Source organism: Gavia stellata, chromosome 13 (assembly GCF_030936135.1).
Source record: "Gavia stellata isolate bGavSte3 chromosome 13, bGavSte3.hap2, whole genome shotgun sequence".
Lineage (NCBI taxonomy): Eukaryota > Metazoa > Chordata > Aves > Gaviiformes > Gaviidae > Gavia > Gavia stellata.
In genome coordinates this window covers 362,412-389,332 of record NC_082606.1, presented here as the reverse complement: position 1 = coordinate 389,332, position 26,921 = coordinate 362,412, and the positions used below count along the sequence as shown (strand labels likewise).

Sequence of the window (26,921 nt, the reverse complement as noted above, 5' to 3'; positions counted from 1 at the left end):
AGGCAGGGTTGCAGCCCTCATTAGCTTACTGGAGAGCAGCTCCCCTCCACCCTGCAAAGAAATAAGGCTGCCCCCTTGCTCCAGGGTTTCCTTCGGTGCCTGCAGAGCCAGCTCGAGTGCTCAAAGTCCCCATCCAAGGCTACGGGCAGGAGATGTGGGGAGAAGGGCAGAGCAAGGCGCTTGTGCTACCCAGCCCAGGCCCACTGCCACTGAGCTTTCCAGGGAGACATTTTTCCTGTCTGGTCATGGGCGCAGGTAAGAGGAAGGGAAAGAGGCGTGAGCACAGGTGCTGGTGCTGGCAGTGCCAGGGAGTATCAGGCAGGGCTCTGGGAGGTCCTAGCTAAAGTGCTGGGGGGAGCAGGGGGGCGCAGCGGAAGCGTGCTGAGCCCATAACCCAGAGGTCGATGGATCAAAACCATCCTCTGCTAATTCCTTTTTCCCCTGCTCCTGACAGCTGCTGCCTCTCCCAGCAAGGTTGAACCTGCCCTGCTCTAGCTCTCTGGGCACCCACAACCATGGCCCTCCTCTTCTCTCTACCACTGCCCCCTTCTTTCTCCTATTGCTCTCTTAGCAGCCAGCACTCCCAAAGTGCCCCTCAGCAAGGCAGACTGGTGGGTGTGGAGCAGCAGGCAGAGCTACCTGAGCACCTGATGGTTCAGAAGTCAGAACATGGCTTGGATGTTGACTGAGAGGTCAAATCTGCCTCGGCAGGTGATGGGCCGTCCACAGGAATATCGCTTGCGCTAGGTGCTCGTCTTCATTCCATAGTGGATACCACTGCATGGTCTATCTTTTTGTATCCAAACACTTCTTGGTCCAAAGGAAGTGGACAGCCCGTCAGAGGGAGATCTGAGAACATGCGGGCGTGACAGTGTCAAAAATGGCCGTCAGGCAGTCACAAAGCAATGTGAGAACCCATGGGGAATGCCGCTGTCAAAAGTCGCCTCTTCCCTGTAGTCAGTGAGTGGGGGCTTCCTTGCCTGACGTGTTTCTGGGTACACGGGTAGGGTTGGCTGGTCCTGACAGCCAATCCCAGGTCTGCCTGAGAGCAGGTGGGTATGACGGGGTCAAGAAATGGCTGTCAGGCAATCACAGAGCAGTATGAAACCATCTTGGGTAGGGTGTTTAATCAAATGGCAGCTCCCTGCGATCAGAGCGATCAGAGATGTGGAGGTGACAGATTGCTGCTGGGGGATTTGCCGTGGGGAACAGGGATATGACCCACTCTGGGCCAGCTGGCATGGGGATTCACCAAAGCAATCGTCACACACCAGAAGCAGTAGCTGCACCAGGGGGATTTTAGGCAAGGAACAGGTAATGAGCAGAGTCCTGTGTCAGAAAAATTCGCAGCTGGCCTGTGCTGACCGAGGAGAGAAGCTGGCATGCAAAGTATGGAATTACAAGAGGAAATACATATTCATGCGCACGAGGTGTCCCTGCAAATTTGGGGCGCCCTGAATGTGGTTTTACATGAAGTTCCTACATCCTTCAAATGTTAACGTACAACAGGACTTGAGTACTTGAGTACTCACTACCAACCACGTTACTCGGAGCAAGAGATTGGCCCCGAAGACCTCCAGAGACCCTCATTATTCTGGGGTGCATTGAGTCACTTGAGCACTTAAGCAGGGACCAAAAGCGAATGCCTTGGAAGGCAGCAGCAGCATGCAATTCCATAGAAGCACCAGGAATGCTGCTAAAATGTGTGGAAATACCGTTGAGGAAAGCAGCACTTTGGGAGGAACAGGCTATGAGCTCTGTTATCACTGGCATGCCTGAGGCTGGGCCACCATGCACACTGAAGGCCACAGCAGGGTGACTCATGTTTGCCTGGAGTTCAGGGTTTTTCCCAACTCTTCCACGTCACAATGACTCCCAGGAGCTCTGGGAGGTTGATCCACTGTCCCTTTGTAGTTTGAGAGATGTTGTCGGGGGTTTCCCGAAGATGTCAGGAGTTTCCCGATGCCAGGAGTTGACCGATGGTTCGCGGCTGAAGGAACAGATGCGTCCGACTCAATATGAGTGATAAAGCATAGTTGGTCTTTATTATTCAAGCAACACATATTTATACAGTTAGACCTAATACGCACCTACTTGTTAGATCCTAATGGGCTGAGCCTAACAGTTACTTTTGTTTATGTTCTTCTACTTGCAGTTTGAGCCTAACAGTTACTTTTGTTTATGTTCTTCTACTTGCAGTTTGAGCAGCTGTATAACTCCCTTCTACTTTGATCATAACTTCTTGTTATCTACATCCTCATTTCTCAAGGACGCCCAGTCCTTGCCACGTAGCCCTTATTTATTGCTTCGTTTGTAATTTTCCACAAGCCCGTCTTTGTCTCTCTCTCAGAACAAGCTCTGATCCATCAGCTGCACAGGACCACCCCAGGGGCCCGCATCCTGCCTTCCCACAATTCCCCCTTTTTCTTTTTGTATGAGGAGAGCTTGACCAAAACTTTTTTCCACTAGCCGGCGAAGACATGACATAACACAGCTTAAACATAATATTACTACTACTACTACGATTATTAAAAGCATAAAAATAGTTTGTAACAGTCCTTTGAGACATCCGTTTAGTGAAAACCACTCCGAGTATTTGTAGAGCCCCCAAAAATTCCCCAACCAGATTTATTCAACCGAGCATTCATTTCATTAACAGTTTGATTTACTGTTCCCCAGTCCGAGTCATTCAATGGCACTCCCACTAGACAAGTGATGAAAGGCACATTAGGGGACGCCAGACTCGCACAAAAGGTCGTAGTATTCAATTCTCTGGCCAGGGACACCCATACATTCTGTTTTATGTTAAACGCCGCCCTTGGTAAACCGTCCAGGACATCAGTCCAGATTAGGATTAGCGTGAGACTCCACAGGATCTTCATGATTATTTGTGTTGTCCGATGTCTCTATCACCGCTCTTGTCCACTTTGCCGGAATGCACTGCGTACATTCCACTGCTGTTGCCAGATCCAGTCCGAGGCTCCCCCTTGTGGCGGGTTGTAGGGTACTGTCAGAAGTGGGTTGTGATGAGATGCAGCCGTCGGTTGCGGTTGGGTCTCTACCTGTGCTGGGGCCGCCACTGTTGTCGTAGCACGGCGACCCTGCGCGCTCGGCTCGCCATTTCCCGATCGTCGGCAAGCCCTGGTATCGTGGTTTGAAGATTTGCAGCTCTCACACCATACTTGATCCACTCGGCAATCACGACGATGATGACTCTCTCTGCCACAACGGAAGCACTGATTTCCCCGACGAGATGGAGTTCGAGACTGTTTGTCTTCTGTTCGCAGCGGGGCTAGGGCGGCAAAGGCTTGCCTCTGTGCCTGTATGATGTCTTTCCCTAACTCCCGCACTGCTTCTACTAATAGAGCCTGATTCCCCATTGGTACTCTAGTCATTTTTTCTAACATCTGTTCTCCTCTATTGCCTCTCCCATTATCTTTCTCCAGTCCACCCTTCTCACCACTCCTTTCTCTTTTGTCTCACTACATCCTTCCTGTGATGAGGGCGGCTCCCCTCCTTCTGATGTCTTCTTTTTTTTTTTCTTTTTTTTTCTTTTTTTTTCCCCCCCTTTTTTTTTTCTTCCCTTTTTTTTTTTTTTTTTCCTTTGGAGACTCGGCTGCTTGCTGGGATACGTCCCCCGCATGTCGCGATTTTGACCTATCTACCCCGGTTACTGGGACTGGCCCCCAGCAAGGTGGCCTGGGAACTTTGCTGTTATTAAAAAGCAAAGAGCTCTCGCCGCTTTCCCCGGGAGTCATCTCCCTCGCTCCTCCCAGCTTTTCCGTGGCTACGGCTGCAACATTCCGCTCAACCTGATATCATTTTATAGCATTTATCACGTCTCTCCATGGTTTCATTAACTTCTTTGCCATCTTATCCTCATCTATCACAAGATCCCACAGCACATTGCCCAGTTTCCTCCATGCTGATACTTCAAATAACGAGTCTGTTGGAGTAAAACACGACTTCTCCCGCCCAAGAACAATTAAACCAGCTAAGTGCTTACACTCTACTCCCCGCTTTTCTAAAAAGCGCTGTAATAAATCTAGGGCTACTTCATACTCCATAACCGGTTATCCTGCACTACGGCAACGGTTATCCTGCACTACGGCAAATCCTGCACTACGGCAACGGTTATCCTGCACTACGGCAAATCCTGCACTACGGCAAATAAAAGCAATATGTACCTTACCCTGCAAACAGCAAGCAGCCTTTGCCCCTGTAGACCTCGCAGAAATGGCGAACTAGCTAGTAGCTCAGGTCTTTGGAGACGACGCACCGACCGTAAAAGCAGTCATAAGTCGCTCTTGACCCCCCGGTCGCTGCAAACCGGTGCCCCTCTGCTTCAGCCACCCTTTGCCGGTCCCTGTTCGGGCACCAGATGTCGGGAGTTTCCCGAAGATGTCGGTAGTTTCCCGATGCCAGGAGCTGACCGACGGTTCGCGGCTGAAGGAACAGATGCGTCCGACTCAATATGAGTGATAAAGCATAGTTGGTCTTTATTATTCAAGCAACACATATTTATACAGTTAGACCTAATACGCACCTACTTGTTAGATCCTAATGGGCTGAGCCTAACAGTTACTTTTGTTTATGTTCTTCTACTTGCAGTTTGAGCCTAACAGTTACTTTTGTTTATGTTCTTCTACTTGCAGTTTGAGCAGCTGTATAACTCCCTTCTACTTTGATCATAACTTCTTGTTATCTACATCCTCATTTCTCAAGGACGCCCAGTCCTTGCCACGTAGCCCTTATTTATTGCTTCGTTTATAATTTTCCACAAGCCCGTCTTTGTCTCTCTCTCAGAACAAGCTCTGATCCATCAGCTGCACAGGACCACCCCAGGGGCCCGCATCCTGCCTTCCCACAAGATGTGGAATGGGCCACCCCATCATTGACTCAGGAAAAAAGGCTGTGAGCTTTTGGCTCCCTGCTCTGTGCCTCTCCTCAAAGTCAGGCCATCCAGGACTCTGGCCTCAGGGATGACCTTGCTGAGCAAAACAGGTCAATTTGGGTGTGGGTTTCTTTCAGGGAAGGACATGGGCCTCTCTTTGATCACCATCCTATGTGTTGATTTGCTTGTTTCCAACAGGCTCTTCACCTCCCAAGCTGAGCCCAGAGCCCTGGTTGGAAGAAGCGAGAGCGCCTGGTCAAGTCTTCAAGAGACATGGCAATGGAAATCCCATGGAGAAGTCACTTGAAAGAGACCTGCCTGACCCTCTGGTCTATTCTTCCTTTTTATGGATTCCTCCATTCCCTCGGCTCGTGGGCGAAAAACACAGGCTGTGGTAGAGCCTGATGAGTGTAAGCAACGTCCTCATGGCCCTCACTCCTGCCCACAAGGGGTTTTCCTCCAGCCCACAATGGTCCTTCCTTGCCATTGAGCTGTGGCACATCTCTGGAGACGTGAGTCTCTTATCTCACTGTCTCCTGTGTGCCTACAGTGATCCACAGAGAGACATGTCTCTCAGTGTCATCCTTGGACTGAAAGCACTCAAGAGCTGGCTTGAGGCGTCTTTCATGACACCTAGAACCAGGTGGGCTTTAAAAGCGAGACAAAACAACCAAGCTGAGAATGAGATAGAGGACTGGGCAACCTTGAGGAGTCATTTTACGGACCACAGGAAAACTTTAATTCAATCCCGTTAACAAGGAAGCCAAGAATAAAGGCATGGCTGACAAGGCCCTTTACTGCACACAGTCCCTGCCCCAGGACAGTGACCTGAGATTGTCGAATGAGCCGGAAACCTTCGCACAACGGTCTGTCTCCTATGGATAACCTCCACCCACCAAAAAACCCACACAAAGAGAACATTAGGTCTCAGGCTCTGATTATGATTTGCATGGGGTTTATACGAATCAAAGGGTTTTATTTAAAAAAGCAACAGCCACCAAGAACGACGCAGGCATAGAAAACATAGTTATAAGTCAGCTTTCATACGTATAGTCCAATGTCCGCTTTTAAGAAACTGGGACCTTCTCATCGGTGCTGGCACCCTCACTGTCATCTCCTGGTGGACCACCTGTGGGCCTGGGGGGCTCAGCTGTGAAAGCCCCTGGCTGGTAGGGTGGGGACCAGGCCTCAAGCCCCTGCTCAGGTGAAAGCGTACCTGTTTGGTGGGTACATGGTTGGAGTGGGTCATCTCGAATAGTCCTTCCCAACTCAAGCTGTTTGATACAATCAGAGGGGAGGGATCATTCCCTTCCCTTGGCATTGCCGAGGCAACATCTGCATTGGCGTGCCCCATTTTGGGTTGCCAGGGACAAGAGAGGCTGTGATGATCTCTCATGGAGAGAGGTACTGGCAGAGGACCAGGCAGAATGAAAGGGCTGGAGCACATGACTTATGGGTTGAGACTGAGGGCACTAGTTTTGTGGAGCCTGGTAGAGATGAGAAAGCGGGGGAGGAGGTGGTGTTGTAAATATTCTGATTTTTTTTAAATCAAAATATGATTATATAGAAAAGGTTAAATATAATTAATAGATAAATAAGATAGGATTGTTAAGTTAGAAACAATAACCATAGGAACCTCACCAGGGAGTCGCCGTTCCATACTGAGGAACTAACAGTAACGAGATGGAACGATGAAGAATTGAATAGAAAAGTTTTGTTTGAGTCTTGTAACAGTGTGACCTGATATGCACCAGTGATGCTGCTTGAAAAATCCCCTTTACCCTCCCATCTTGATATGAGTATCAAGAATGCCAATCGATAGATATTAATAGAAATAAACACTGATTATTCATAGGCATGGAAATTAACAGAAACTTATAAGCTAGAAAAGTGATTATTAAAAGATTAAGATTTTATATATATATATATTTTCTGTGTAAGGGTAACTAGGTATGAGCTATCCCTGATTTAATCATAAACTAGCTATGAACAATGTAGCATTGTGAAGAGGTAGAATTTGCTTGTCAAGAGAATGATAAGTTGTAGGCCTGGTCAGTAAACCGGGAAAACTTAAGAAGATTCCAAGAATAGGATTTTGCAACCAACCTGAGCATGCGCAAAGACTGGGTTCAACTAAAGGACACCATGAGGAAGACTATGGACGACCACCAGAGGACCTTAGACATCCACCTGTGTACCTGAAGGCGCATGCGTCATGAGCATTTACATATATTAATGAGTTCTCGGAAATCATATGAATATGTTAATTGTTTCTTGGAAAATATGATGAATATGTATACTTCGATTGTATATAACTTTGGTAGCGGAGAAGCTAGGCACACACACTAGGTGGAGCGATCCCCTGTGCGTCCAGCGCTGCAATAAAGAAGTGCCTGCTCACCTACATACATTGTGTAGATGAGTTTTTACATTACAGATTTGTAACAGTGGAGCTGATGTCTCCCACCAGCTACAGGAGGTTATGGAAAGGAAGGAGCCAGACTCTCCTCAGAGGTGCATTTGAAAAAGGCAAGCAGCAACACTCAGAAGTTGCATCAAGGCTACCGCCAGCTGCCTTTTTAGGAAAAGAAGTGACAATGGATGTGGTGCAGCCCTGGAAGAGCTGCCTGAGAGACAGTGACCTCTCTGGTAGTGTCGGTATTTAGATGTCAACAGGACAAGGACCGGGGAGGTACCTGCTGAGTCTGCTGAGGTACTGGGGAAGTTTGCTCTCCTCGGAGCAGGGGATCAAAGCAGGGGACCTCCAGAGGTCACTTCAAAACTTCATTTTTCTGGGGTGCACTGAGTCGCATGAGCCATTGAGCAGCCACCAAAAGGCAATGCCCTGGGAGGCAGCAGCAGCATGAGAATGCACAGAAGCAGGAGTTGTTTCAGGAACAGTGCTAAAATGTGTGGAAATGCCCTTGAGGAAAGTGGCACTTTGCGGCTATGAGCTCTGGTATGCCTGGCACGCCTGAGGCTGGGGCACCCTTTTCCACTGAAGTCCACAGCAGGGTGACTCATGTTTGCCTGGAGTTCAGGGTTTTTCCCAACTCTTCCACATCACAATGACTCCCAGGAGCTCTGGGAGGTTGATCCACTGTCCCTTTGTAGTTTGAGAGACGTGGAATGGGCCACCCCATCATTGACTCAGGAAAAAAGGCTGTGAGCTTTTGGCTCCCTGCCCTGCGCCTCTCCTCAAGGACTGGACATCCAGGCCTCTGGCCTCTGGGATGACCTTGCTGAGCAAAACAGGTCAATTTGGGTGTGGGTCTCTTTCAGGGAAGGACGCGGGCATCTCTTTGATCACAAAACCAGGCTGTGGTAGGGCCTGTTGAATGCAAGCAAGTCCTCGTGGCCATCACTCCTGCCCGCAAGGGGGCTACCCTCCAGCCCACAACAATCTTTCCTTGCCGTTGAGCTTTGCCACAACCCTAGAGATGTGCGTCTCTTCTCCCGTACGGGATTGTGCAGTCTTGACCTTCTGCCTGGACTTACCCCCGGTCTCCTGTGTGTCTACGATGACCCATGGGGAGAAATGTCTCTTTGGGTTAGCTTGAGTGCCTACACTGAAAGCACTTGGGAGCTGACTTGAGCTGTCCTTCGTGGCTCAATTTCACCATGACTGGTGGCCATGCTCACCATGAAGAGGGCAATGTGACAAAGGCAATCCGTGTGATGCAAACCCACTTAAAATCTCCCTGCACAATAGCCTGAGACCTCTCAGTTAATTGGCCTTATGAAGCTGGGATACGGATGAATCGTTTTCATGTTAGGAAGCATCACGCTCGCAGGCCCTGATCCTGATAGGGGATCTCAACCACTCAGACATCTGCTGGAAAAGCGGCACAGCGAGCTGCAAGCAGTCCAGGAAACTACTGGAGTGCCCTGAGGACACCTTCCAGGTACAGATGAGGGAGAGGCCAACCAGAGGAGAAATACTGCTGGACCTGTCCTTTACTAGTGTGGAAGAACTTATGGGAGAGGTCATTTGGAGATAGCCTGGGCAGCAGTGATCATGCCCTGGTGGAATTCTCAATCTTGAGGGGTACAGGACGGATAAAAAGTAGAGTCAAGACCCTAAACCTCAGAAAGGCAAACTTTTGTGTGGGAACCCTTGGGAAACTGCCCGCAGAGATAAAGGAGCAAATGAGGGCTGGGGGATAAAGACATTTTTCTTGGAGTGTAAGAAGCTCTCGATCCCAACATGCAAGAAGTCAGGCAGCGGAGGCTGGTTGCCAGCTTGGCGAAGTCAAGAGTTCTTAGCCAAACAAAACTACAAAACCAAAATGCATAGGCAGTGGGGCAGGGATACACATCCTGGGGAGATTAGAGGGATACGGCCCGGGAGTGCAAGGAGGGCATCAGGAAAGCCAAGGCACAGCTGGAGCTGACCTTGGCTAGGGACGTGACAAATAACAAGAAGGGTTTCTTCAGGTGCATAGGACAACAAAGGAAAATGAAAGAAACTTCACCCCCTGCTATGAGCTAAACAGGAGACCGGGCTACAACCGACATGAAGATGGCGGAGGTACTCAACAGCTCCTTTGCCTCGGTCTTCACCGGCACGTGCTCTAGCCATGCCACCCAACTCACAGAATCCAAAGGCAGGGTCTGGGAGAATGAAGTACCACCCGCCGTAGGAGAAGAACAGCTTCGAGACCATGTAAAGTACCTGAAAGTGCACAAGCCCATGGGACCTGAGGAAATGCATCCGAGGGTCCTGAGGGAACTGGCAGAAGAAGTTGCTAAGCCAGCATTACAAGGACATGGATCTGTTGGAGCGAGTCCAGAGGAGGGCCATGAAGATGATCACGGGGCTTGGGCACGTCCTCTGTGAGGATAGGCTGAGAAAGTTGGTGGTGTTTAGCCTAGAGAAGAGAGGCTCCCGGGAGACCTTATAGCAGCCTTCCAGTACTTAAAGGGGTCCTACAGGAAAGATGGGGAGGGACTTTTTATCAGTGAGTGTAGTGATAGGACGAGGGGTAATGGTTTTAGACTGAAGGAGGGTAGATCTAGATCAGATATTAGGAAGAAAGACTTTCCTGTGAGGGTGGTGAGACACTAGGACAGGACGTCCAGAGAAGTTGTGGATGCCCCCTCCCTAGAAGTGTTCAAGGCCAAGTTGGATGGGGCTTTGAGCAACTGGATCTAGTGGAAGGTATCCCTGCCCATGCAGAGGGGTTGGCTCTTTAAGGTCCCTCCTAATCCAAACCATTCTATGATTCATTCTATGATTCTAGGTGGCAATAAGCGGGAGCAAAACATTTCAGATGAAAGAGGCAAGGGCTTAATCACCAGCGAGGCCTCAGCAAGCGGCAACTGCTAGGTGTTTAGAAGCTTCATGAGAAAGGAATGTTTGTGATCCCGCAGGGCTCTGGGGCACAGCATAAAAGCCTGCGCTGCTCCAGGCTCTGCATCCTCCTCTCTTGCCATCGCTTTCCTCGAGGAACGAGGTAAGCCCAAGTCCACTCAATTTCTCCCTGTGGGCTGAACTGCTGTCACGGTGGCGACTCAGGTTGATACCTGGGCTGCGTCAACTTGGCCCTGCAATGGAAATGTTCTAGGGCTGTAACCTGTTGCCATTTTAGCGGAGGTGTCTGGGGAGAGCTGGGAAGAGGGGGGTTCTGTCAAGCAGAAGGGGATCAGCGGGGCTCAGCTGCAGGGAGATCTGCTTGGTAGAATTTCCACCTGCAGCAGATGGTCTCTACCCAAATGGCTAAGTGTATCCAGTGCCACCTTTGAAGCAGCAATGCTTTTTCTGGAGATGGGATCTGATCAGTCTTTCCACAGGTGCTTTAAAACCACTGTGCACGGTCCTATCCCGTAAGCGGGTCAGCCTTCCTGTACCGGGCAACTCAGAGTCCACAATGAGTGTCGTGGGAGCTGTAGGCACAGTGTGTGTTTTTGAGAGGTGTTTTCTGAGACACCTGTATTACCTATCCGATTTGTGATGGGATCCCGTTATCAATCTTCATGCTAATGCACCAGGACAGCAGGAGGAGATCCTGGTGGAATCAGCAGCCACTTAGGCTCATCTTTGGTCCCAGGCCTTCAAATCTAGCATTAAGGCGAGATGTCGTGCTTGTTGTGCGTGTTAGCAAGATCAGCTGCAGGCCCTCTCTGGCCATGGAGCTAGAAATGGAGATGGAGCGTAGCAAAGCCTATCTTCACAAAGAGCTGAGGAACAGAAAGACAGGCTGATATTGGGGTTGGTGTTTCCTCTCTGCTCTGTGTTTCAGGTTGGCCTCCCTCACCAAGAGATGTCTTGCTTCAGACCCTGTCTCCCACGCCCCTGCGGTGCCTCTGGCCCAACCCCACTTGCAAGCAGCTGCAGTGAGCCCTGTGTCGCCCGCTGCGCTGACTCCACGGTGGCCATCCAGGCCTCCCCGGTGGTGGTGACCCTGCCGGGCCCCATCCTCACCTCTTTCCCTCAGAGCACAGCCGTGGGATCCTCTCTGTCAGCTGCTGTTGGGAGCTCCCTGAGTGCCAGTGGGGTTCCCATCTCTTCTGGGGGCTCCCTTGGTCTGGGGGGGTCAGGGCTGTGTCTGCCTCCACCCCGCTGCAATCTGAACTGCTGAAGCGAGTGAACCATCCCCTTCAGATCTGGAAGGAACGCGGGAACCCTGCAGCAGCAGGACCGTTGCCACAGCTTGCAGATGGGCTGGGTGTCTTCATCCCACCTGGCAGGAGGGACCTGTGGTCCCTGCTCCTCGCTGCATGGCAGGCCTCACCATCATTCCTCTGGCTCTGCTTTGCTCTGAGCTCCTCAAGGAAGGGCTCGTTTTCTTCTGCTTTGATGAACCTCCTGCTGACAGGGGGAGGGTGCTGGAGGTAGGGACTGCTCTTGGTGGGCTGGGATTGCCACGATAGAGCAGAATGGGAAAAGCCATGCACTTGGTGTGGAGCTTGTCCTTGGAAAATGGGCCATTCTCTGTGCCCCCCTGAACCCTGCAGACGTGTTTCTTGTTCTCTGTTCTGTGCCACTGCATTTGCTCCTTCTCATTAAAGACTTTGTGCAGCATAGCTGGAGACTTGTGGTGGTTTGTTCTATTCCTCCATCGCTTAACCCTCTGCTCTGCAAGGAAGAGCAACTGGCCTTTGTGCCGAGCTTACCACCACTTGTGGATAGAGATCCCTGGACTTGTAGCAGAGCACATAAAAGCCTCAGAGTCATTGAGCATGAGTCTGTAACCTGGTTGCCCAATCATTCATTATGAATGTTAATACATACCTGTTGAGTTAATGTCTCAGCCCTCTCAACTGTTGTTCACAAACTTCTTATGAAAAAGAATCTTGGTACTTCTCTCCTTCATTGGTGTTGTGGGAATAAACTCCAGGGGATGGGTATGGATTGGAAAGGAGGAAAGCGCTGGTTTTCAGGTCTGGATATAGGCAGTGTCACTGCAACATGGGGTTAGGGTGGGCATTTCAGCAGGGAACCAAGCATGCGCAATCATGATCTGCTCTTTCGTAACTCCAACTACCTGTAACATTGCTGATGACAGAGTGGGAGTCTGTAAATACTGTGCTAAAACAAACCCCACATACAACCTTACCATCCAGATTGGTTTTTGTCTACCGGCACAGCAAAGAACATTGCTGTCATGGTTTAACCCCAGCTGGCAACTAAGCACCACACAGCCTCTTGCTCGCTCTCTCCCTGCCCCAGTAGGATGATGGACAGAATCAGAAAAGTAAAAGTGAGAAAGCTTTTGGGTTGAGATAAGAACAGTTTAATAAATGAAATGAACTAAAATAAAATAAGAATAATAATAATTGTAATGAAAAGGAAAATAACAAACAGACAAACAAAAAACCCCAAGAAAGACAAGTGATGCAAAGGAAAACAATTGCTCACCACCCTCCGACTGATGCCAAGTCTGTCCCCAAGCAGCGTTCCCCCAGCCAACTTTCCCCCTAGTTTATATACTTTATATAGTTTATATACTTTATATAGTTGATATTTTTTCCTTATGCAACCCAGGAATCAGAGACTTGAGATGGTTCACGCCCTTCAGGTTGAGAGTCTAGTTGAGAGACACACCTTGTGTTTCCCTTGGCCCACAGGCCATAGGCTGCAAGAGAAACGAGGTTGTTTTGCCTCTCAGTTACCAGGAACATCATTAAACCCAATTCCAGTAAACTTCCAGATGTCTCTGCGATACTGGAGCCTGGACAGCGTAGGTCAGACTCTCCAGGGTGACTTCAGATCAGACAGACAGGCCTTTGAGCCATTACACAAAGAACAGGCCTCCTCCCACCACACTCCAAAATTGCAGAGCTGCCCTCATGAAGCACAGTCTCTCCCTTGACCACCACGTAGATTTTATTGACCTTCATCTGTGCCCTGCCATGGCAGAATGCTTTTCTTGCCAGGTGCAACCAACCACAGCAGCAGCAGGCACAGCTCCGTGCCAGGCTAAAAAAGCCTCTCTCCTGGCTCCTGTACCAGTGAAGAGTCAAGCCTGGAGCCCTGCCAGCAGGCAGAAAGCATTGGTCTCAGTTGGTCTCAAGGCTTCAGGAGGCCAGGGGACTGGCTTGAAATCCCAGGGGAAATCTGGGTATTTTTTGAGCAGGAGAGGCTGCTTGTAGTGCATGTAAGGCATCCTGAAGCCAGGCTGAAGAGATGCTTGTCAGCACTGGCCAGGTTAACTTCTTGGAAGGCAGCCATGCTCACCACTATACCACCAACACACTGCCACAGGTACCACCTCCACACTGACTCACTAATGACATTTTCCTGCTCCAGAGCCAAAAGGGAATTGGAGCTACATTCATCTAGTGAGGGAAAGTATTGCTTTTGTGGATTGCCTAATATTTCTGTCCATGCTCAGTAACTGGACAATGCTTGACAGTGCTGGAAAAAAAAATCTGGACATACCTATTCCACCAAAACAATGTCTCTCCTGTCTCCCTTTAAGTCATCCACACCTCCCATTTATTCTCCCTTTGCCCTCCCTCACTTCTCGTCAGCCAGGCTCCACCTTGCCCTTTCCATAGATCTCTCCCACTCTCCCAAACCATACCCCCTACACACCAAGAACTTGCAGGGCAGTCATGATCTTTGTTGACACTATCCTTCGTCCCCAGGAGGCAGGAGATGCTGCCAGGAGGTCACCATTTTCCCTGCAGGAATGTCCCCACCCTAGTCCTCACAGCAGCCTTGGAGTCCCCCTCAGATAAATTCGAGAAGCAAAGCAGGGTCTAATATCCCACGCCACAACTGCCACCAGCCTTGGTTGTCTCCACACAGCTGCCTTCCCTTCTTCCCTGAAAATAGCTGAGACACCAGCTGGGGAGTGAAACCATGCCCTGTGGCAGGATATCCCAGATGCCTGGCTGAGGACAAGGCACTGGGAGCTGCAGCTGTTGTCCCTGGGGTTCCACCTGTCAAGCCAGGGAGCCAGGTGTCATTGCAGAGGGCATGTGATCAGCAGGGCAGAGGGGGCTGGAGCAGGTAGTTCTGGCCGAGTGGCGAAGGCGATGGACTAGAAATCCATTGGGGTTTCCCCGTGCAGTTTCAAGTGGTGCCAACTATGGGGTGCAGTCCCCTTTTGGTCTCCCTAAAATTGACTATGCTGCAGCTTTACGGCTTGGTTCCACATTGTACCTGGTGCCCAGGGAGACAGCAAAACCCCCTTGCCTACAGCACTTTTCCTCACGCCCTCACCCCTACAGTTCCTGGATGCATGGGAAATCCTGCTCCCATTTACAAGGTAGGCAAGTTGGGGGCGAGAATGGACCAGCGCTGAGTACGAACTGTGAATAGAGGTCCACTCTTGTGGGTTGTTGAGCCGAACTCAAGAGCCTGATCTCACTTGACTTCCCAAGCAGCACAGCCTCACCAGCTATCTTCACTACCCCTGAAACTACAGCAGCTCATCTCCAAAGAGAGCCTGCACAAGGCTCTCATTGCTAATAGTGAAGGGAAGACACCTCATGGATCTGACATCTTGCCAGCGCTCACAAAGTGCCCCTCATTTTAGATGTCATGAAGGCAGACTGGTGGTGAACAGTTAGCAAGCGGGGGGAAGAGAAGGGGCCTGCACGGCCTATGAGCTACAGAAGAGGTCCTTCTGTGCATACATGGACCTCATTGCTAACGACCAAGACACACCATAGATCTGAGATCTTTCCTGGGGTCCTGGGGGTATTTTGCCTGACCCCTCCCCAGCCCTTGCACACATGGACAACCTTTCCCAGGGAGCTTTCCCAAATTTAGCTTAAGAGTGAGATGTTGAGAGGTGGGTCTATCCTGTCGCCTCATCTTCTGGGAAAGATGTGGAAGTGCAAAAGTGGACATGGTGGTGACGGTGGCATAAGGAGACCATCCCCTGCCATCACACACCCCGATGGGTGGGATTGAAAAGAGTCAGAGGCTTCCCAAAGGGCTTCTTTCAGTCCCATTCTCAGCTGCTCCCAACAGAGCAGCAGCAAAGGAGGAGCTGCTGATAGCCTGCCTGGGTGATTCAGCACCTTAAGGAAAAGTGAACCCTGGGGGGCACATGCAGACAGAGCCCAGAGAAAGGGAAGGAGATACAAACCCATCGTTTGTGCATCGTCCATTCCCTGCAGCCATGCCACTGAGGGTGGGGTAAGCATTGCAAGGGAAAAAGCAGCTCAAGGAGATTGTCAGCATGGATGAAGAAGGAAAGGGGCAATAAAGTGGGCACCTGCAGCTGACCCAAGGACCTCTTGATCTGCAGTGAAATACTGTTCCCTGAGCAACAGCCCCTGCAACAGGCAGGCTGGGGCCAAACACTCCAGGCGCACATCTGTACCCACAGCTCAGCCCTCTTCATCCGGCTTTTGCTTTTGTCTCCTCTGCCTGGTTGCTGCATGCTCTGGCCTGTGGATGGGACAGGAAATACAAGCCCAAAAATGCAGGCCTCAGCACTGCCACCTCACCCCTCAGCCTCCACAACAGGCTCTACCAGCTCTGCCTGACCAGAGCCTTCCTGGGACAAGTTGCAGCATTTATGACTGGCCACCACCCAGTCTTGCTAGGCCAGCCCTGTCCTAGGGTGACTGGGAGCCACCTCCAGTCCCAGCAGTCATCTCTGTCAAATGCTGAGTGTTGGTCAGGACAGGAATGACACTAGGCACAGAGAGGAGGGGTTGGGGTTTCTCTGGCTCTTTGGCACCCTGCCTGGTTGTCAGGGAGCAGCAAGAGCAGGGCTGCACCAGGAAGGACGACAAGCCAGGAGCGGTGTGGGAGAACAGCTCAGCATGGGCAGGGCAAGGCTCCCCCAGCCGGTGTGAAAGGCAAGGTGCTAAAAGCTATGCAACTTCCTTGGAGGAACGAACACTGCCTAGGACTAAGAGCTTTTACCTCAGGGTCAGCATGACCTGAAGACCCACCATAAACCGGCTCTCACTGGCTGAGAACACCCACGTAACCACGGCCAGAACAGCAATCGACCAGAAACTAGTACAGACCCTCTCCACCTGCACGGGACATTGGTTTAGAGCAATGAAGATTAACACCCCACTGACCAGACATCTGCACCACCTTCCTGGGAGAAGAACATACTGATTTTGTGAGCAATAGTAACTGATTAGCCCAACCCTTAACACGAGTAATCTGACTGGTTGACGCAACTGTATTGTAAACATATATAAAACGTGCTTCCCTCTACATCGGGGTCCTATTTACGCTGGTTATTCTCTGCTAAGCGTCCTTGTCTCCCACCCTTCTCGGCTGGCAAAGAACTGACTTTTATGCCAAGCACAGACCCGCAGGCCCCTGGGAGCTACATTTCTGGGCAGGGTTGCAGCCCTCATCAGCTCACTGGAGAGCAGCTCCTCTCCACCCTGCAAAGAAACAAGGCTGACCCCTCTCTCCGGGGTTTCATTCAGCACCTGCAGAGCCAGCTCGGGTGGTCAAAGAGAAAGTCCCCACCCAGGGCTATGGGCCGGAGATGTGGGGAGAAGGGCAAAGCAAGGCCCTCATGCTACTCACCACAGGCCCAAAGCAGGTGAACTTTCCAGGGAGACAATGTTCTTGTCCCGCTGAGGGCACAGGATAGAGGAAGTGAAGGTGGCATGAGTGCTGGCAGTGCCAGGGAGCATCAGGCAGGGCTCTGGGAGGTCCTAGCTAAAGTGCTGGGGGGAGCAGAGTGGCGCAGCGGAAGCGTGCTGGGCCCATAACCCAGAGGTCGATGGATCGAAACCATTCTCTGCTAATTCCTTTTTCCTCTGCTCCTGGCAGCTGCTGCCTCTCCCAGCAAGGTTGAACCTGCCCTGCCTTAGCTCTCTGGGCACCCTCGCACATGGCCCTCCTCTTCTCTCAGCCCCTTCTCTCTGCCACTGCCCCCCTTCTTTCTCCTGTTGCTGCCTTAGCAGCCAGCACTCCCAAAGTGCCCCTCAGCAAGGCAGACTGGTGGGTGTGGAGCAGCAGGCAGAGAACAGCACAGCACAGAGCTCTCCCCACAAGGCAGTGGGTGTCCTGGGGACACCCATCTTTCTCCCTTCCCACCAGGGAGCTCAATCCAACTTGCCAGCCACAAGAGGGGACCTCCAGGAATCTGCGGGTGGGGAGGAGGACAAGGCTGGTGCTACTCTGGGAAACACTAATGCGATCAACTTGACCATCTGGGCTTTGTCTCCATCCTAGTCTGTTTGCTGCCTTGCCCACTTGTGGGTCCAGCCAGGAGCAGGGCTGAGCAGGTATTCCCAGTGGGCACTGTATTGTCTATACGTGGCTAGGTGTTGGTAGTGGGGGTAGAGGGGGTGCTGCCGGGTGGCCTCTGTGAGACGAGATAGAGGGGCTGCCCTGTGTGGGACCCAGACGGTTCCAGCTCCACAGTGGTCCCACCGCACAACACAGCTGAGCCAGCAGCAAAGTTTGTGTCCCCTCTGTGAAAACATATTCCAGAAAGGGCAAAAAACACCAGCCAGAGAGGGGTGGAAGGAACACAAAAAGTGGGAAAGAGCAGAGGGAAGATGCATCCCGCTTGGGCAGGTAAAGGAGTCTAGTGTGAAGGAGTAAAGTTGAGCCTGGGACAGGGCAGAGGAAAGGCGGTGGTTTATGTTTGTCTTCTTGTTTCTTACAATGTGAATCTCTTTCAATTAGGAAAAATTTATTTTTTCCCCAAGTCAAGCCAAACACTGCCCACAACAGTTTTTGCTAAGCCATGTCCTTGTGTTTATCTTGACCCATGAGTTTTCTCATCCTGTTTTCAGTGCGCTGAACCCCGCTGAATGTGGGGAAAGGAGTGGGCAGCTGGGTGGGTGTTCGGCTCTGCTTATACCACCACAGGAACATACACCAAAACACACGTACGCTTGCACAGTACATGCACAGCCGGCACACGTATGAACGCAGATGGGGAGCGGCACCATTACCAGCACCCACAGAAGCACCACCAGCACTCTCACAGGCATGAACAAGACAGACAGCCCTGTCCTTTTCTTTCCCTCTAGCTGCTTAGGGCTGGAGACCAGTGTTGGACACAGACCCCTTCCCTCCCACACGCACACCAGCAGTTCCCCCGAACCCTGGGCTGTACCATAGGTCTGTGCAGAGTCCATGCCTGCAGCTCAGTCCCAGTTTGTCCAGCGTCCTGCTCCAAACCTGATACAGGCCAGCCAGTCTGTGAGGAGCAGGAGCAGGAGGCAGCAGTGCCCACAGGTGCGTTGGTGGTATAGTGGTGAGCATAGCTGCCTTCCAAGCAGTTGACCCGGGTTCGATTCCTGGCCAACGCAGAGAGAATTTTCTTCAGCCTGGCTCCACAAGCCCCTTGCCTCTCCTGCTCCAAAAACCCAGCTTCTGTCAGTAAGTTCAGCTCCCACAGGGCAGTCCAGCCACTCCCCTGGACTCCCCCCTGCAGCCTTGCCTCATGGCCAGGGCTCTGGGCACCTCCCAGCCCAGCACACACAGCCCTGGCTTTTAGCAAGGCCCGCCTTGGCAAAAGCAGACTGAGGGGGCTGCTTTGGACCAGTCAGAGATTCTCAGGGAGTGCTGAAGCTCTGGAGCAGGTGCCCAGAGAACTTGGGGATTCTCCATGCCTGGGTATCACACTCAAGTTTCAATGGGGCTCAGGCACTGAGCCACTTGCTCTAGCTTTGGGGCTAGCCCTGCTTTGAGTAGGCATTTGGACTAGTGACCTCCTGAGATGCCTTTCAGTCTAGCTCCTTCCATGAAGCAACAAGGCCCAGCTGTGCCCTCCTTCCTCTGCACCATGGGCAGTAAGTGAGCCTCTTCCCCACAGGAACTGGAGCTCAGTTGTTGGTCAGCACTTGGTCTTGCATCTCCTGTCCTTTTGCCTTGACTCTCCAGCCCCTTTCCCACACACTGACTCCTTGAGACAGGCACAGCATTCCCCCAGGGGCTGGTGTGGCAGAGCCCTCCTTGCCCAGCCTTCCCAGCCCCAAGCAGGGAAGAAGGAAGCACCCTTGTTGCCCCAGGAGCCATCCACGAGGCAGCACTGCAGGCCAAGTGTTTGTCTTGCCATCTCCTGAGGCTCTGGAGAGAATGGAGGAAGTCATGGGAAAGGTAGACGTGTGCCTGGAGCCCCTTGTCCAGATGTTGGCATGTGCAGAGCCATAATTTGCTGACAGTTCCTTTGCTTGCTCGCATGAAGGACTGCCTTGGCCTTGTGAGATGCTGCCCCTGTGCTGGGTACTGTGTGGTCTGAAGTGCATGTAGGAGCTGCTGTCAGCTGTCAGCGGCCCTTGGAGGAGGCTGGCTGAGCTGGGCTGCTGCTGCCAGTCACTAAGGGAGGAGCAGCAGAGGTTGCATTAGCAGAAGCATTAGATGGAGCAGTCTAAGGTGCTCTATTCAGGTTGCAGTCTCCCTGGGAGGTGTGGGTTCAAGTCCCACTCCCGACAGTCTCCTCTCTCTTGGTGGCCTGCTTTTTGGCTTCTGTCTCTTGGCCTACTTCCCTCTCTTAAGCTGAGGCTCCTGGCTCCTCTGGGGGTTCTGCTCAGCCTGATGACCAGGTCTTGCTGCAGTCCCAGCTCCTCTAGAAGGAGCCACCGAAGAGGTCTTCCTGTGCACACAGGAAAAGTGGACATGCACAAGGTGTTATCAGAGCATGATGGGGCATGTTTTGATTGAGGGAGATACTGAAGGACGCAGGTTTGTGTGAAGGTGGGTCTCCTGTTGCTGAGGCCTGTCCTCAGCCAGAAAAGACCTCGGGAGTGCACGACCCAGGAGTGACGTGGCGTCCTGTGTGGGTCAGCCTAGCCTGAGATGCAGCTCCCAGGTGCTGGAGAGCTTTGGGAGATCTCTGGCTGACCATTGAAGCTTGTAAGGGGGGCACAAAGTGTCCGCCCTGCAGCGTCCCCCAGGGAGGAGCAGCATTTGAGGCTACAGTGGAAGGAACATTTGCCATGACCTTGGGGAAGCAAATGGGCTGGGGACCACGGCAACCCCAGCAGGCAGTGCTGCCAGGAAGGAAACCAAGGACAAAATGCTCTGAGCAAAGAAGCTGCCTGCGCTGGCCCACATAACCCACTGGCCCAGAATCCTTTCTGCCTGAGTGCTGGGTGAGACTAGCAGAGCCCCAGGAACACCCTTGGAGGAACACTGTCTCAGCCCTAGAAGGGACATCCCTCCTTCTGCAGTGGCACAGCATCTGCATGGGAAAGGGCTGTCCCTTTCCCTGTGCTCCAGCCCCCAGAGGTGGGGGTCCCTCCAGCTCTTTGCAAGACCTTCAGAGATTGGTTCCTGCTCTTGCTGTTCCCAAACACTCCTCCCACCCTGCTCGTACCTGTGGATCCCAGAGATTGAGGAGAAAAGCCATCAGCAATGCTGCTTCTCCGGGACATGCTTTCGGAGTTGTGAATCTGTAGAGATTTAACCCTTCTTCAGTGACTGGGTGTTTCTCATGCCCTCTCGGAATATAACCTGCTGTTTGGTGTCTTAGCCTTGGACATGACATCATGGCCTGTCCTGTGGGTTCAGAAGTACCGGCTGTCAGACCAGTGCTTCAGGCAGTCTAAAGGCACCAGGAGGTTGTGTCCTCAGTGTCCCGTGCTAAGTGTGAGATGCAGTATAGTGTCCCTGCATGTGTTTCCTCCTGTCTGACTGCTGGGAGGAAGGGCCCTCCTCTCAACAGGAACGAGGATAGCACTGTTGCAGCTTTTGCCTGCTGTGTGCATGGACCCTTCTTGAGCAGGCAGTGTGGTGGTCCAAGGGTATGAGGGAAAGCTCCATCAGGCTCACAGTGAAATGTACCTGAGTCTGGAGCAGCCTTGGGAGAGAAAACAGCGTTCTCACTGAGGGAGAGGCCACGCTGGGGCAGAAGGGGCCAGCGCGTGCTGGAAGAAAGGACCAGGGTTTGATGTCAGCCAGGACTATCTTAGCAGGGGAAGGCAGTCCAGCTTGTGAAACCCAGCGCAAGCTGCTTTGGGTCCTCCTGGCCAGCTCTTCCCTCTGTTGAACCTCATGCCCTGCCCTCTCTCTGGGTCATCTTGTTCGGCAAGGTCAGGAGCTCAGCTAGGACTACAAGGATATCTGGCTAATGGCTGCTTAGTATGAGCTACAAGGTGAGAAACAGGAGAGGCAATAACTTACCCAGGTAGAGTGACAGGCTGTCCAACACAGGGGTGAAGGGAGGCAGCAGCAGAGACCGCACATGCAAGCATCAAAGCAACGCTCAAGAGGTTCTGCTGGAAACTTCATAACCAGATCTAATCAGGAGAAAGCAAGATTCTCACAGCCTGGGTCTTGTAAGAGTGGGCATGGCAGGCCTGCACAAAGAGCTCTACCGCTCCCTTGAAAGGCCCTATGAGTGGAGACTTCCCTGAGGCCCTGGAAGAAGGCTGCGCTTGGTGATGGCCTGGGTGATGGAGACACTGCCAGCCTCAGTTGGGAGCATGTGGCTCAGCGAGGGTGGATGGAGGGAAAAGAGAGCAGGTGTGCAGGAGGTCCCATGGTGTAATGGTGAGCACTCTGGACTCTGAATCCAGCCATCTGAGTTCAAATCTCAGTGGGACCTCAAGCTTTTGGCTCCCTCAGGGCTTTCCTCAGCATGCTTACATATTAACAGCCTTGCTGTTGGGACAGCTGTTTAATGCACTCTAATCTTCCTTTCCTGTGCTCCCAGCCCTGGGACAGACATCAGTGCCCCTTCTCTTGCCCTGTGCCCACCAAACCTCTGCAGCTTTCCTGAGCACTTGCCCCTGCTCCCTCTCAGTTCCATTGTGCTTGATGGCTGCTCACAGCTGAGGGGATCCAGCAGATGATCAGCAAATCACACAACAGCTGAGGTGGAGATCATGCAGTCCAAGCCTGGCTCAAAAGAGGGTCAAGGAGGTTCTTCATGGCTTTGTCTGGTTGGATGTTGGACAACTCCAATGATGGAGGCTCTACAACCTCCCTGGGTAACTGTTTCGTGTTTTGACCACCCTCACAAGGTTACTGCGTGTGGCATTACTTGTATTTCCAACCCCATCCATTGCTACTTGCTCTCTCCATTTCTCTGAGGCTTTCCTGTCTTTCTCTTGCCTACTTGCTTATTTTTGATTGTCTGGTTTCAGTTTGGGGAGCTCCACCCACAGCTGGCACTGCACCATGCTTGGAGTTATACTTGCTGCTGTGGGAGAGAGCAGCAGGTGGGGAACTGTGGGAGGAGGAGAACAAAACACTACAAGTGTCCAGCTATGCTGCACAAAGACTTTAATGAGAAGGAGCAAATGCAGTGGCACAGAGGAGAGACCAAGAAACACGTCTGCAGGGTTCAGGGAGGCACAGAGAATGGCCCGTTTCCCAAGCTCCACACCAAGTGCTTGCCTTTTCCCATTCTGCTCTGGCTGGTGGCAGGCCCAGCTGACCAAGGCCAGTCCCTAACTCCAGCACGCTCCCCCTTGTCAGCAGGTGTTTCATCAAAGCAGAAGAGCATGAGCCCTTTCTCAAGGAGCTCAGAGCAAAGCAGAGACAGAGGAGGGATGGTGAAGCCTGCTGTGTAGTGAGGAGCAGTGGGCCACAGGTCCCTCCTGCCAGGTGGGATGAGGACACCCAGCCCACCTGCAAGCCATGGCAATGGTCCTGCTGCTGCAGGGTCCCTGCATTCCTTCCAGCTCAAAACAGGATGTTTCACTGGCTTCAGCAGTTCAGATTGCAGCAGGGTGGAGGCAGACACAGCCCTGCCCCCCCCAGAGCAAGGGAGCCCCCAGAAGAGATGGGAACCCCACCGGCACTCAGGGAGCTCCCAACAGCAGCTGACAGAGAGGATCCCACGGCTGTGCTCTGAGGGAAAGAGGTGAGGATGGGGCCCGGCAGGGTCACCACCACTGGTGAGGCCTGGATGGCCACCGTGGAGTCAGCGCAGCGGGCGACACAGGGCTCACTGCAGCTGCTTGCAAGTGGGGTTGGGCCAGAGGCACCGCAGGGGCGTGGGAGACAGGGTCTGAAGCAAGACATCTCTTGGTGAGGGAGGCCAACCTGAAACACAGAGCAGAGAGGAAACACCAACCCCAATATCAGCCTGTCTTTCTGTTCCTCAGCTCTTTGTGAAGATAGGCTTTGCTACGCTCCATCTCCATTTCTAGCTCCATGACCAGAGAGGGCCTGCAGCTGATCTTGCTAACACGCACAACAAGCACGACATCTCGCCTTAATGCTAGATTTGAAGGCCTGGGACCAAAGATGAGCCTAAGTGGCTGCTGATTCCACCAGGAACTCCTCCTGCTGTCCTGGTGCATTAGCATGAAGATTGATAACGGGATCCCATCACAAATCGGATAGGTAATACAGGTGTCTCAGAAAACACCTCTCAAAAACACACACTGTGCCTACAGCTCCCACGACACTCATTGTGGACTCTGAGTTGCCCGGTACAGGAAGGCTGACCCGCTTACGGGATAGGACCGTGCACAGTGGAAAGACTGATCAGATCCCATCTCCAGAAAAAGCATTGCTGCTTCAAAGGTGGCACTGGATACACTTAGCCATTTGGGTAGAGACCATCTGCTGCAGGTGGAAATTCTACCAAGCAGATCTCCCTGCAGCTGAGCCCCGCTGATCCCCTTCTGCTTGACAGAACCCCCCTCTTCCCAGCTCTCCCCAGACACCTCCGCTAAAATGGCAACAGGTTACAGCCCTAGAACATTTCCATTGCAGGGCCAAGTTGACGCAGCCCAAGTATCAACCTGAGTCGCCACCGTGACAGCAGTTCAGCCCACAGGGAGAAATTGAGTGGACTTGGGCTTACCTCGTTCCTCGAGGAAAGCGATGGCAAGAGAGGAGGATGCAGAGCCTGGAGCAGCGCAGGCTTTTATGCTGTGCCCCAGAGCCCTGCGGGATCACAAACATTCCTTTCTCATGAAGCTTCTAAACACCTAGCAGTTGCCGCTTGCTGAGGCCTCGCTGGTGATTAAGCCCTTGCCTCTTTCATCTGAAATGTTTTGCTCCCGCTTATTGCCACCTAGAATCATAGAATGAATCATAGAATGGTTTGGATTAGGAGGGACCTTAAAGAGCCAACCCCTCTGCATGGGCAGGGATACCTTCCACTAGATCCAGTTGCTCAAAGCCCCATCCAACTTGGCCTTGAACACTTCTAGGGAGGGGGCATCCACAACTTCTCTGGACGTCCTGTCCTAGTGTCTCACCACCCTCACAGGAAAGTGTTTCTTCCTAATATCTGATCTAGATCTACCCTCCTTCAGTCTAAAACCATTACCCCTCGTCCTATCACTACACTCACTGATAAAAAGTCCCTCCCCATCTTTCCTGTAGGACCCCTTTAAGTACTGGAAGGCTGCTATAAGGTCTCCCGGGAGCCTCTCTTCTCTAGGCTAAACACCACCAACTTTCTCAGCCTATCCTCACAGAGGACGTGCCCAAGCCCCGTGATCATCTTCATGGCCCTCCTCTGGACTCGCTCCAACAGATCCATGTCCTTGTAATGCTGGCTTAGCAACTTCTTCTGCCAGTTCCCTCAGGACCCTCGGATGCATTTCCTCAGGTCCCATGGGCTTGTGCACTTTCAGGTACTTTACATGGTCTCGAAGCTGTTCTTCTCCTACGGCGGGTGGTACTTCATTCTCCCAGACCCTGCCTTTGGATTCTGTGAGTTGGGTGGCATGGCTAGAGCACGTGCCGGTGAAGACCGAGGCAAAGGAGCTGTTGAGTACCTCCGCCATCTTCATGTCGGTTGTAGCCCGGTCTCCTGTTTAGCTCATTGCAGGGGGTGAAGTTTCTTTCATTTTCCTTTGTTGTCCTATGCACCTGAAGAAACCCTTCTTGTTATTTGTCACGTCCCCAGCCAAGGTCAGCTCCAGCTGTGCCTTGGCTTTCCTGATGCCCTCCTTGCACTCCCGGGCCGTATCCCTCTAATCTCCCCAGGATGTGTATCCCTGCCCCACTGCCTATGCATTTTGGTTTTGTAGTTTTGTTTGGCTAAGAACTCTTGACTTCGCCAAGCTGGCAACCAGCCTCCGCTGCCTGACTTCTTGCATGTTGGGATCGAGAGCTTCTTACACTCCCAGAAAAATGTCTTTATCCCCCAGCCCTCATTTGCTCCTTTATCTCTGCGGGCAGTTTCCCAAGGGTTCCCACACAAAAGTTTGCCTTTCTGAGGTTTAGGGTCTTGACTCTACTTTTTATCCGTCCTGTACCCCTCAAGATTGAGAATTCCACCAGGGCATGATCACTGCTGCCCAGGCTATCTCCAAATGACCTCTCCCATAAGTTCTTCCACACTAGTAAAGGACAGGTCCAGCAGTATTTCTCCTCTGGTCGGCCTCTCCCTCATCTGTACCTGGAAGGTGTCCTCAGGGCACTCCAGTAGTTTCCTGGACTGCTTGCAGCTCGCTGTGCCGCTTTTCCAGCAGATGTCTGAGTGGTTGAGATCCCCTATCAGGATCAGGGCCTGCGAGCGTGATGCTTCCTAACATGAAAAAGATTCATCCGTATCCCAGCTTCATAAGGCCAATTAACTGAGAGGTCTCAGGCTATTGTGCAGGGAGATTTTAAGTGGGTTTGCATCACACGGATTGCCTTTTTCACATTGCCCTCTTCATGGTGAGCATGGCCACCAGTCATGGTGAAATTGAGCCACGAAGGACAACTCAAGTCGGCTCCCAAGTGCTTTCAGTGTAGGCACTCAAGCTAACCCAAAGAGACATTTCTCCCCATGGGTCATCGTAGACACACAGGAGACCGGGGGTAAGTCCAGGCAGAAGGTCAAGACTGCACAATCCCGTACGGGAGAAGAGACGCACATCTCTAGGGCTGTGGCCTTCAGTGTGCATGGTGCCCCAGCCTCAGGCGTGCCAGGCATACCAGAGCTCATAGCCGCAAAGTGCCGCTTTCCTCAAGGGCATTTCCACACATTTTAGCACTGTTCCTGAAACAACTCCTGCTTCTGTGCATTCTCATGTTGCTGCTGCCTCCCAGGGCATTGCCTTTTGGTGGCTGCTCAATGGCTCATGCGACTCAGTGCACCCCAGAAAAATGAAGTTTTGAAGTGACCTCTGGAGGTCCCCTGCTTTGATCCCCTGCTCCGAGGAGAGCAAACTTCCCCAGTACCTCAGCAGACTCAGCAGGTACCTCCCCGGTCCTTGTCCTGTTGACATCTAAATACCGACACTATCAGAGAGGTCACTGTCTCTCAGGCAGCTCTTCCAGGGCTGCACCACATCCATTGTCACTTCTTTTCCTAAAAAGGCAGCTGGCGGTAGCCTTGATGCAACTTCTGAGTGTTGCTGCTTGCCTTTTTCAAATGCACCTCTGAGGAGAGTCTGGCTCCTTCCTTTCCATAACCTCCTGTAGCTGGTGGGAGACATCAGCTCCACTGTTACAAATCTGTAATGTAAAAACTCATCTACACAATGTATGTAGGTGAGCAGGCACTTCTTTATTGCAGCGCTGGACGCACAGGGGATCGCTCCACCTAGTGTGTGTGCCTAGCTTCTCCGCTACCAAAGTTATATACAATCAAAGTATACATATTCATCATATTTTCCAAGAAACAATTAACATATTCATATGATTTCCGAGAACTCATTAATATATGTAAATGCTCATGACGCATGCGCCTTCAGGTACACAGGTGGACGTCTAAGGTCCTCT

General features: G+C 51.9%; 3 non-coding genes across 3 annotated transcripts; all 3 read left to right on the top strand.

The window, feature by feature from the left end:
- The first annotated feature begins 17,010 nt into the window (after positions 1-17,010).
- TRNAM-CAU (transfer RNA methionine (anticodon CAU)) lies at positions 17,011-17,082 on the top strand. The gene has a single exon. It is a non-coding gene; the product is annotated as a tRNA-Met (tRNA).
- A 1,450-nt stretch (positions 17,083-18,532) lies between these two features.
- TRNAG-UCC (transfer RNA glycine (anticodon UCC)) lies at positions 18,533-18,604 on the top strand. Its single transcript has one exon. It is a non-coding gene; the product is annotated as a tRNA-Gly (tRNA).
- A 3,167-nt stretch (positions 18,605-21,771) lies between these two features.
- Positions 21,772-21,843, top strand: TRNAQ-CUG (transfer RNA glutamine (anticodon CUG)). The gene has a single exon. It is a non-coding gene; the product is annotated as a tRNA-Gln (tRNA).
- The last annotated feature ends 5,078 nt before the right edge of the window (positions 21,844-26,921 follow it).